Source organism: Natator depressus, chromosome 4, assembly GCF_965152275.1.
Source record: "Natator depressus isolate rNatDep1 chromosome 4, rNatDep2.hap1, whole genome shotgun sequence".
In the NCBI taxonomy this organism is placed as follows: domain Eukaryota; kingdom Metazoa; phylum Chordata; order Testudines; family Cheloniidae; genus Natator; species Natator depressus.
Genome location: NC_134237.1, coordinates 119,706,699 through 119,718,852, shown reverse-complemented (window position 1 = coordinate 119,718,852; position 12,154 = coordinate 119,706,699). Strand labels below are relative to the sequence as shown.

The following is a 12,154-nucleotide window of genomic DNA, read 5'->3' as shown; positions in this document are numbered from 1 at the left end:
GTGCCTGAGTAAGTGTGTCAGAGCGCTGTCTCTTTAAGAAGAGCATTAGGAGCCTGAACAGCAGGGCCGGCAGCACTCACTCTGGAGCCAGAGACACCAGCACAAACACGCTCCCCCCGACCCTCACCCCAGCTCAGCAGAAACCAGATACACAAGCAGGCGGCGGGGGATACCCCACCATCAGCACCCCCTCACATAAACCCCGCTCTGCACAGCAGACAAGCTCCAGTTCCCAAGCAGATTGGCCAGGGATGGCTCCATGGGCAGGGGGGGCAGGAACAGCAGCAGATGGCAGTGGAGGAGGGACACCCCTGCTTTGGAGGAGTTACCTGGGTGATGCAGCTGACCCTGCAGGAGCTCGGTCCCTTCACCATCTCCAGAAGCTGCACTGCCTGACTCGTTGCCTCTAAACCCCCACAGGTGGTTGGCAGGTAACATGGGCGGGAAGTATCAGCACGACCGCACCTGAGCATCCCTCCAACCCCTAAGACAAGCCCTGGTGGGTCCAGCCAGCACAGATGCTGCACAGGGTGGGAGGAGACTCCAGCTACTTCCTTTCCTCCTTCTCTCTCAGCTCCTTCCTTGACTTGGTCCAGAGGGTGAGCAGGGCGAGCCTGGTAAATTGCCTCCCCCTCTTGAGGCAAGGGCAAGAGGAGGTGGGGGGGGGAGGGCTGATCAACCATCCTCACCAGGAGCCCTGAACCATATGCTTTGAGAATGTGGGCATTGACCTAACTCCATCTCGCATGCAAAGCGAGCACTCTACTGCTTGAGCTAATTCCCCAAGCCCATTGCCCAGGTGCCAGTCAAACAGGGAAAGGGCTTTAAGCAGAGCAGCGTCTCAAATGGGGGAGACACCAGCAGTTGGGGAAGGGGTCCTCGGTCCTGGGTCCCAGCCCCGCACCTCGGCACAAACGCACACACTGAAACACCCAAACAGTCCTAATGCTCCCAATGTAAAAAGGAGTCCCTCGGTGGCTGAGGAGAGCAAGGCCAAAATAAGGCTGCCTGGCCACCCACCATGCTCATCAAGAGCCCTTAACCAACTGCTTGGAGAATGTGAGGATTGACCCCACTACCTCTTGCATGCAAAGCAAGCACATTACCGCTTGAGCTAATTCCCCACAGCTAGCCAGACTCCCAGGCACCAGGGAAAAAAGGCAAGGGCTCCATGGCCCGAAGCACAACACAGCCTGAGATGGGGGGCTACCCAGAGTTGGGGAAGGGGCCTGAGTCCCTGCCACGAGCCTTGGCACAAACACCAACGCTCCCTCCCTGGAGTGTGTCGGGGGGTGAGAGTTAGCCCCTGGAATAAGCACCAAACTTAAGAAGACAGCGCAGGGATAGATCACTTGATGATTGCCTGCTCTGGCCGTTGCCTCTGAAACACCTGGCATCAGCTACTGTCAAAAGACATGATACCGGGCTAGATGGACCACTGGTCTCACCCAGAAGGGCCGTTCTTATCTTCACCACTTTCCTCTAACCCAAGCAAAGCCAGGAGCACGCCCAGCTCAGGAACTCTAGCAGAGCTCACACAGGCTCCCTGGCCCCTGGCACAGCATACAGCAAAACAACCCTGCCTCCACCAGGATAGACACCCACAGACTCACTGGTCCAGACCAACGCAGTCCTGCCCCGCTTTGGCTTTCTCCAAGCCGTCTGTGTGCTCTGGTCCACAGCTGCCATGCTGGCTGAGATCAGGAGGCTGTGTGGTTTACATGGTCTCAGCTGAGGTGGTATCATGTGCCCCCCCGCCCCCCGCCCATCTCCTCATTCCCTTCATGGACCCCTGGGATGTGAGTAATTCTGTATTTGAGTGGCACTCCCTCCCAGCCAATCAGCTTTGTGTAGACTAGCAGGGAGGGACGGAGTGGGAAAGGGATCGTGCTCTAGTGACAGCTCAGCAAGAAGGGGGCAGGTCCCCCACTACAGCAGAGCAGGCTGGAGAATATGTGTGTCGATGTCACTACTTCTCCCATGCTCTTCCATTTGAGCTAACTTCCCCAACCTGTCTCCAGCCTCCCAGCCACCAGAAAGGGGAGAAGGGCCTTGGACGAACAGCTTTCTGCTCCGCAAGGGCTGGCTTTTTGGGAGGCCAAGCAGGGAGAGGGATGGAGGCTTCTGGAAGAGCTCATCCCGCTGACTGTCAATGGCTTCTAAAAGAAGGGACTGTGGCTCCCTTGCCGCTGGAGAATGCGGGTACTGATCCCACTGCCTCTCGCATGAGAAGCGAGCGAGCGCTCTACCACTTGAGCTAATTCCCCTGTCTTGCTTGCAGGCCTCTTGATCCACTCATGTCATACCTGAGTCCACACCGTCACTGCACCAACCGGTGGTTCCTTCCAAAAGGGACAGGCAAGTAGTTGCTTCCTGTGGGTCAGCTAGCTCAGCTGGTCAGAGTGTGGTGCTAATAACACCAAGGTCATGGGCTCGAGCCCCATGCTGGCCACTCTGTGTGCAGGATGGAGAGAGGGGCTTCTGCTCTTTTGGATGACTGCTAGGGGTCGGAGAGGCCGAAAGAAGATGGGCTGAGCCGCTTGCAGGGAGCAGGCAAGAGCCCTGGTGGGGGAAGGGGCTGGCCAGCCAGCGCAGAGACTGGCAGGACGAGGATCTGCCCACCTCCTTTCCTCCCCTCTCTGGGATCCTTGCTTGACCAGCTGGCTGAAAAACATGAGCCCAGGGAGGGGAGAAGAGGAGAAGGTTGAATCTGGCCAGCTGCCTTCCCAGCTCAGAGGAGATGAGGGTTGAGCTTGCGGCCCAGGAAGCACAATCACAGGGCTGCTGGCTCACCCCCATTGTCCCTGCTGGCCCGAATTCTTGCCGGCCGCCATCTCCACCCAAATGTACCTGAGAACGGATCACACTCTCCAGCCCCAGCCACAGAGGAAGGCTTAATACTCAGCACCCCGAGCTAGGGGAGGGCTTCAGAGTCAGCCAGCACAAGGTGAGCTTGGGAGTTCCCTGGACCCCAGCCTCCCACTGCCCACAGGCAGCCCCCCAAGCCCACACTGGAGCCCAGACAGGAAGGAGCAGGAGGCTCCAAATGGGAGCCAAATGGCTCCAAATGGGAAAACACCCACACTGAAACACCCAAACAGTCCTAATGTTAAAAGAAAAGAAAGGAAAAGATTTCTAAATGGCCACCCTGCCAGAATTGTACAGCTCCGCAAATGAAACCAGTGGGAGGGACAATACACAGAAAGGGGGATGGAAAGCTGCCCAAAAGCTACAGCCCCATCACTACTCCTACTAATCACACTTCTTGCAACAGCTGATGAACTTTCAGGTGCTTTTTGCATTGGAGCCCACACCAGGGGAACACCTTGAGAAGTTTCCTGTGGGTTGCCTAGTTCAGCTGGTCAGAGTGTGGCACTAATGAAGCCAAGAGGGGGCAAAGGAGCCCCTGGGTGGCTGTGGGCCTGGGGAGGATGGCTTTTGATTTTCAGCCTGACTGCTACAGACAGCAAGGCCAAAAGCCATCTACCTGGCCAGACGACCCACCATGCTCATCGGTGCCCTTAGTCAACTGCTTGGAGAATGTGGGCATCGACCGCACTGCCTCTCACAGGCAAAGCGAGCACTCTACCGCTTGAGCTAATTCCCCACAGCTGGCTTGACTCCCAGGCACCAGGGAAAAAAGGCAAGGACTCCGTGGCCCTAAGGAGAACACAGCCTGAGATGGGGGGCTACCCAGAGTTGGGGAAGGGGCCCGAGTCCCTGCCACATGCCTCGGCACAAACACCAATGCTCCCTCCGTGGAGTGTGTCGGGGGGTGACAGTTAGCCCCTGGAATAAGCACCATGCTTAAGAAGACAACTCAGGGATAGATCACTTGATGATTGCCTGCTCTGGCCATTGCCTCTGAAATACCTGGCATCGGCTATTGTCACTAGACGGGATATGGGCTAGATGGACCATTGGTCTCACCCAGGAAGGCTGTTCTTATCTTCACCTCTTTTCTGTAACCCAAGCAGAGTCAGGGGCAAACCCAGCTCAGGAGCACAGGCTCCGTGGCCCCTAGCACAGAATACAGTGAAACAACCCTCCCCCCTGTGGTGGAAATTACACCCCAGCTCAAGTACAGACATACTCATAGTCAGTACTCACATTCTGGAACGTCTTCTTCATGTTTCATCCTTCTTTGTACTGCCTGGGCCACATTAATATATCATTTAAAGTAGATTTAATTTTGAGTAATTTATTATGTCAAATGCTTATACCATCTACTTCCTTTTCCATGAAGTCAGACACCCAATCTGGAAATAACAGAACTGGAGAGGTATTTACAACAATTTAGGATTTTCAGCACAGTCAGTCAGAAAGATTGCAATGAGCTTCAGAAAGACTGCACCCCTCTGGATCCATCCAACTGCAGCTTTCTAGTTTAGTTTAGTCTAGTGAAGTCTATATGGGTATGTTCACACTGCAGTAAAAAGACCCACACCCCACCTGAGTCAGCTGAATCAGGTTCATGGGTCTCAGGCTCTGCAGCAAAACAATTGCAGGGTAGGTGTTTGGGCTGGAGCTCAGGCGCTGAGACCCTGCAATGAGAGAGGGGCTCCGAACCTGGGCTCCAGCCCGAGCATCTACAGTGCAATTTTATAGCTCCGCAGACTGAGCCCTGTGAGCCCAATCAGCCAATCTGGGCCACTTGTGGCTGTTCCGTGAGTATTTTATTGCAGTGTAGACATACCCGAAAGCTCTTGTACAGACCCCATCATTGTGATAGCTGAACACCTTCCAGTAGTGCATTAAGAGATGAGATTAACATCTGTCATATGTGGTTTGTTCTCCCTTATCCTCGCCCCAAGGGGATAGTTATATGTGGAATGTTTTAGATTGGTAGGTTTGTATATTGGTATTGTGTGTGTGTGTGTTTGCAGAGGGATTGGCACAATGCCTCACTTTTATAAAAATGCCCACTCATCGTCTTCAGCTGGTTAATCCAAACACTTATTTGAATTTTTATTATATAATAATCCTGTTTTACATGAGGCACAGGAAGATTATAGAATATTTGATGTAAGAAAAAGAGTATGAAAAACTTTTCTGCACTTAATAAGAGCAGTTAGCTAAGTTAATACTAAATCTTTCAAAAATGCCAAAGCTGAGTAAGCTTTCATTTTCTGCACGTGCTTTAGAATATATCCCTGTGCACGTCTACTATTCATATCACATTTTTCATTCATTGTAATGATTCAAATATTTCTTTAATTGAAAAATAGCTCCACTGCAGGGATAGCACCAGAGATTTTTACTTTAAAAATTGAAATTAATTTAAAATTAATAACTAGCTGATGGCCCATTCACATGGTAGGGTATAATTAATAAATCATGTGCTGGCTGAGTTTGATCTCCACGGTCCTGATCCTGAAAACACATAGGAGCTGAATTTACTGCGTTTGGCCAGTTTCACTGAGTTGGATATTGCTCACATACGTAAGTGTTTGTGAAATGGGGATAGGTGCGGCCAGATTTCTACATCCAAACACAGAGATTGTTGGGGAACAGTTGTATCTTTGTTGTTGTATCTTGCCACCTCCTTAACCCCAGTTTGGGTGTTGATATTCTCAGTTCATAGCAACCGTCAAAAAAATCCAACTGTCTTCACCAAAAGAAGGGAATAGAAAGAGGGAGTTGACAGACAATACCATTCGTTAGAGAGACGAAGTGGGTGAGGTAATACCTTTTATTGGACCAACTTCCATTGGTGAGAGAGACAAGCTTTCGAGCCACACAGTGCTCTTCTTTGGGTCTGGGAAAAGGTACTCCCAATGGCAAAGCAAAATGCAGGGTGGAACAGATTGTTCAGCATAAGTAATTAGCACATATTGTAAGGGACATATTCAAGGTAGATTGGCATGTTAACACCCCTCCAGTTATAGGACAAAAAGAGGGGATTAGTGGGTTATAGATTGTTGTGGTAAACCATAAATCCAGTGTCTCTATTCAGTCCATGATTTTTAAGTGTCTACCAGAGTAATGAATTTAAGCTCTCAGGCTCATCTTTTGAAAGTGTTGTGCAGGTTTCCCCTGAGGATGAGGACTGATCACTTTGTGAAAAGTGTTCACCCATACGTAGGGCCCTACCAAATTCATGGTCCAGTTTGGTCAATTTTATGGTCATAGGATTTTCAAACTCATAAGTTTCATGATTTCACCTATTTAAATCTGAAATTTCATGGTGTTGTAATTGTAGGGGTCCTGACCCCAAAAGGAGTTGTGTGCGTGTAGGGGTCACAATGTTATTGTAGGGGGGTTGCGGTTCTACTACCCTTACTTCTGCGCTGCTGCTGGCGGCGGTGCTGTCTTCAGAGCTGGGCTCCCGGGCAGCAGCCGCCTCTCTCCATCTGCCCGGGAGCCCAGCTCTGAAGGCAGAGCAACCACCAGCAGCAGTGCTGAAGTAATGATGGCCTGGTATGGTATTGCCACCCTTACTTCTGTGCTGTTGCCTGCAGAGTTGGGCCTCAGTCAGCAGCTGCCACTCTCTGGCTGCCCAGCTCTGAAGGCAGCGCAGAAGAAAGGGTGGCAATACCGTGACCTCCCCTAAAATAACCTTGTAACTCCTTGCAACTCCCTTTTGGGCCAGGACCCCCAATTTGAGAAATGCTGGTCTCCCCTGGGAAATCTGTATAGTATAGGGTAAAAGCACACAAAAGACCAGATTTCACGGGGGATGTGGGTGGGGGAGACCAGATTTCACAGTCCGTGATGCATTTTTCATGACCGTGAATTTGATGTAGTGTTGTGTATTTGACTTTTATCATTTTCCTGAATGAGTTCATTTGAGAGCATAATGATTGTCTGGTTTCACCAACATAGTTGTTATTGGAGCATTTAGTGCACTGGATGAGGTCTACCACATGTTTAGAATCCATGGATCTTGAAAAGTGTGTTGTATGGGGTTTTGATCAGTGTAGATGTTTGTAGGTTTTGCATCTGTTGTTCTGCAATGTCCTGGTGCTGCTTTGAGATGGTGTGTCCTGGTCTGTAGGGAGCTTGCTTCTAATGATGAGGTTGGGGATTGTTTAAAGGCCAGAGGAGAGGGTTCAGGAAGATTTCCCTCAAGATGGGGTTCCCATCGAGGATGGGTTGTTTAATGATCCCCCTTATGTGTTCCAGTGTGGAGTGGTAGGTGACAATTAGGGATATGGGGAAGGGGTTATTTCTTTATTGAAGCAAGTTCTCTCAGGGTATTTGGGTGGCTGATTTCATGATGTGATCTCCTTCTCTGGTGGAGTGTAGTTGTTTGATGAAGATGGTTTTAAGTGTGCTAAGGTGGATATCCCAGACTTGCTTCTTGGAGCATATTCTTGGTGGTATCTGAATGCCTGGCGGTAGATAACATTTCTTGGTGTGGTTGGGGTGGTTACTAGATCTGTGAAGATAGGTGTGGTGATGTGGGTTTCTTGTATATGGTTGTCTGTATACAGACATTGTTTCATTGTTGAAGCTGATTGTGGTGTCCAGGAAGTTGATACTAGTAAGGGAGCATTCCAGAGAAAGGATAATGGATGGGTGGTGGTTGTTGAAGTTGTAGTGGAAATCTATGAGGGAAGTTAAGCTGTTTGTCCAGAGGAAGAAAATATCATCGGTTTTATGTTGCATTTGTCCAGAAATTCTTCTTCAAAGTGACTCATTAAGAAGTTGCCATATTGGAGTTCCCATGCTTTGGAAAAGGTGCTTGTTGTTGAATGTAAAATTGTTATGGGTGAGGATGAAACGAATGAGTCTGGTGATGTGTTTGGATCTGAGGGTTTGGTGATCTGAGGGTTGTCCATTTTCTTATAAATATTTGAAGCAGGCAGCTAAGCCATCCTGATGAGGAGTGTTGGTGAATAGGAAAGTGACATCCATGGTGGCTTGGTGGCTTATTACAACAATCTGTAACACACTAATCCCCTCTTTCTGTCCTGTGACTGCAGAGATGTTAACAGGCCACTGTACCTTGAATGGTCCCTTACAACTAACTACTTATGAGCTAACTACTTATGCTAAACAGTCTGTTTCACTTTGCATTTAGCTGTGACTCTGGGAGACCTGAAGAAAAGCTCTGTGTGGCTCAAAAGTTTGTCTCTCTCACCAACAGAAGTTGATCCAATAAAAGATATTACCTCACTCACCTTGTCTCTCTAATATCCTGGGACCAACACAACTACACTACACAATACCACTTGTTAACTTCCTTGCTGCTGGGAGGAATGACTGGACAGGAGATGCCAAAATATCAAACACCTTGAAGGAGGATTTTTTTTTTAAATCTGGCTTAACTAAGCCTAGGCTTAGTGAACTAGAATGAGTTACCTTAAAAAAAAAAGTAGCGTGCTGTCACCTGGAAAGAATGAGAGTCTTGACAGAAAACAGGTCTAAGATTTTATACTGAAATAAAGCAAATTTTAAATGACCAGATTGAATGCACTGGGAAGAGGACTGTCCAGGGAACGTCTCATTTGAATGAAGAGGATGGTCTCTGAAGATTTTTAACAAAAGATCTTAATGTGAGGAACCTTACTTACATTTTTAATGGGTATTGACTAAATCATTAAAGTAGATACATAGAAAGAGGGAAGAGAAGGCATATCTTAAATAGGAAACAATTATGTATGAAATCACATTGAATTAAATGTAAGCAGAGTCAGGATGAGCTCTACCCTGACATCTGGTGGCGAGTCATGGTGGGTTGTGGAAAAGAACTTCAGGGGCTGATCTCATTTGCATAGGCACACCCACCCTGCCTAGATGGTCACTTTGGCTGCTGTAGGAGCCCCAGTTTCTCTGTTATTGGGACAGGAATAAACTGTTATTATCCTGATCATGTGAATCAAGGACAGTGGAACTGTACTTGGCCTTTTGTTATGATGGAGGGACTCACCATCAACTAAGCAGCACTCGCTAGGCAAGGGTCATGGATTCCAAAACCCAGTGAATGGAGAGAAGCTGGGGACAGGTATTAATATACTTGGTGGTATGGGCCTTACATGCTAATTGCACTTCCTTCTCTCTCCACTGTGGAATATCAGAGCTAATTTTGATTCTATTAGGGGTCTAGTTACAGGCTGCTGAGCTGAATTCACTTTAAGCTAATGGTGTACTAGTACTGAGGTTCTCCTACTACAAGCTGAAATCACAAAAGAGCTAAACTTACTAAGAGCTGAAATCACTGAGTGTTGTGTTAAGCAGCCTGAACATATATTGTGGAGCAGTTTGCGGGATGGCTGGCAGAGCAGTTTGTTGGATGCCTGGAGCAGCTCATGGGGGCAGCTGGCAGAGCGTAGCCCCATGGAGAGGTGGGGCAATCAGCTTTGGACCACGTAAGGTGCCCCTTAACCCACCCCCCATCTCCACCCAGGTTGGAAGGTAAAACTCTGCAGATAAACTTTCGAACTCTGGGGCAGCCTTTGGGTTGTTGGACTTTTGGGACTTTGGGTTGCTGGACTCAAGAACCAAAGGGAAAGGACATGGCCCAATTTGCTTGGGATGGGTTTTTTGCTCATGGGTTGTGTTATGAATCCTGTTGGTGGTGTTTCCCCAACATAATGCCACATTGTTTCTCTCTGTTATTAAAAGGCTTTTTGCTACACTCAGACTCTGTGCTTGCGAGAGGCGAAGTATTACCTCTTGGAGGCGCCTAGTGGGGGTGGTATATATTTGTCCCAGGTCACTGGGTGGGGGCTTGAGCCGGTTTTGCATTGTGTTATTGGAATGGAACCCCTAGATACTGAACCCGGCCCTTGTTGCTGCCAACTATGACGGGCAGAAGGGTTACATAAAGGGACTGTATGAAGCCAGGCATATAGAATTTTGTTATTTACAGCTGAAGTCACTGAAGAGAGAATTTCTGAGTAAGTTTCTCCTATTCTTCATGTCAATTGGAAGAGTTGTAATGCCAGCAAATTAATTATTGATGTCCCACAATGAGTTGTCTCAGCACAAGAAACCTCCATTTTGGGGCAATTATGCACAATTATTTCATTGCAGCTTTGATTCCTATTTCCTTAGTAATGGATTTGGAAAGTCTCCTAATAAAAGGTCAGATTTATATTTTACAGAAACTGTAGTTAATAATCAGTTATGGTTTATGAATTAAAAAACAAAACAAGCAAAGGGAGCTAGAAATCACCCCCCACTTCTAGACCTCCCTCCCCCCACATTGCATTTTATCTACATGACTATCCGGCCCACGTTCATTTTTTTCTTGACTCTTATTGGCTGAAATAACATCCTGTAATAGCTTTGTTCCATTGCTTGGAAAAAATGAGGCAATATTGATTGCAGCTATGTAGGTACACTGTTCAAATTTTCACCACAATTTCATTGACTTTCCTATCGTTGTAGCAAGATTTCACAATTCTTGCCCTCAAAACCTGCTGCTGTTTATGGGAGAACACAGACATCCTTTGCAAAAATGAATCCATTCATTAGGAGGAAATAATTACAAACTTCCTCTCACAAATAGACGTGTGAATTCCAATCCCACCGTACGTTCAGTGCACTGTCCTGATCTGGTAACATTTTAGAGCCACTTTGCATAGGTGTAAATGGCTATACATAGTGCAAGGCAGTGGAGAATCAGACCCATTGTGCTTATTTTCAATGATTGATCAACCTATATCATTTAGGTTTTAATTTAGGATATTTCTAGACAATTTGTTTTTTTCCAGAATATAAGAGATGTAGCAGTTTCATCATCCCCTATTCACCTTGTTTCAAACACACTTACTAATTTTAAGAGTGTGCTGAACTTATCTTTTTTTCTTCAATTAATTCATAAATGGAAGAATAGAAAGGTCTGATCCAAAGTCTGTAGGAAAGATTTCCATTGACTTTAACAGGCACTGCATCGGGCCCCAAACAATGAGATGTATAACAAAAGCTTCTAGAAAAAGAATCAGGTAAAACTTGCTCACTTTTGGGGAGCGGTGTAGGGAAGGGAAATAACAATGTTCATAATCATACTGCACGCACTGTACTCCATTCTCAGCTATTGTTTAGTATTCCCTGCAGACGGACTACAGCCCTCAGCATTTACCGGAACTGTTTACCAGAGCCAGAGTCATTCACTTTAACAACAGCTCTGATACCTGGCCATTTGGGAAGAATGAATCTCCAGCTAGGGGGAGAATGTGAAGATTTCTGCAATCTTTTGCTTTTTTAAAAAAAGTCATTATAGAATGAGGAATAATACAAAGCTTTGTCTGTTTTAAGCAGGCACAACAATTTAAAGGATAAGAAGGATAAATAATTCACTTTTATATTTCTCGCCTCTCCCTAGATTGCTTAGAACAATCTGCAGGCATTTGAAAGAAAATGAAATAAATATTTTAAAAATGCTTTAAATGTAATCACCTTGATATTTATCTTCATCCTAATTTCTAACACATTAATGAATAAAAGTATTTGAAGACATGAATCCATTGGAGAATGAAAAAGAAGTGGCATCCACTGTATGTTTCAAATGCCCCATTTTTATTCACTGTGGGTGGTCAATGTATTTACTGATAATTAACAGATAGTAACACATCAGGTGACTCTGTTTTTTTCCTATTCTAGGTATAGTGGAAACAGTGATTGCATTGGTATCAAGGAATAAATAGTGACTTTTTAATGGTGTCTATTATGGATTACAATGTTGAAGTCTGTCAAGGTTCGTTTCCCCACTCTGAACTCTAGGGTACAGATGTGGGGACCTGCATGAAAGACCCCTTAAGCTTATTCTTACCAGCTTAGGTTAAAAACTTCCCAAGGTACAAACTTTGCCTTGTCCTTAAACCGTATGCTGCCACCACCAAGCATGTTAAACAAAGAACAGGGAAAAAGCCCACTTGGAGACGTCTTCCCCCAAAATATCCCCCCAAACCCGACCCCCCTTTCCTGGGAAAGGCTTGATAAAAATCCTCACCAATTTGTACAGGTGAACACAGACCCAAACCCTTGGATCTTAAGAACAATGAAAAAGCAATCAGGTTCTTAAACGAAGAATTTTAATTAAAGAAAAGGTAAAAGAATCACCTCTGTAAAATCAGGATGGTAAATACCTTACAGGGTAATCAGATTCAAAACAGAGAGAATCCCTCTAGGCAAAATCTTAAGTTACAAAAAGACACAAAAACAGGAATATACATTCCATCCAGCACAGCATATTTTACCATCT

The 12,154-nt window shown here is 46.5% G+C and overlaps 1 non-coding gene across 1 annotated transcript; it reads left to right on the top strand.

Annotated features, from left to right (window-relative positions):
- The first annotated feature begins 2,378 nt into the window (after positions 1–2,378).
- TRNAI-AAU (transfer RNA isoleucine (anticodon AAU)) lies at positions 2,379–2,452 on the top strand. The gene has a single exon. It is a non-coding gene; the product is annotated as a tRNA-Ile (tRNA).
- The last annotated feature ends 9,702 nt before the right edge of the window (positions 2,453–12,154 follow it).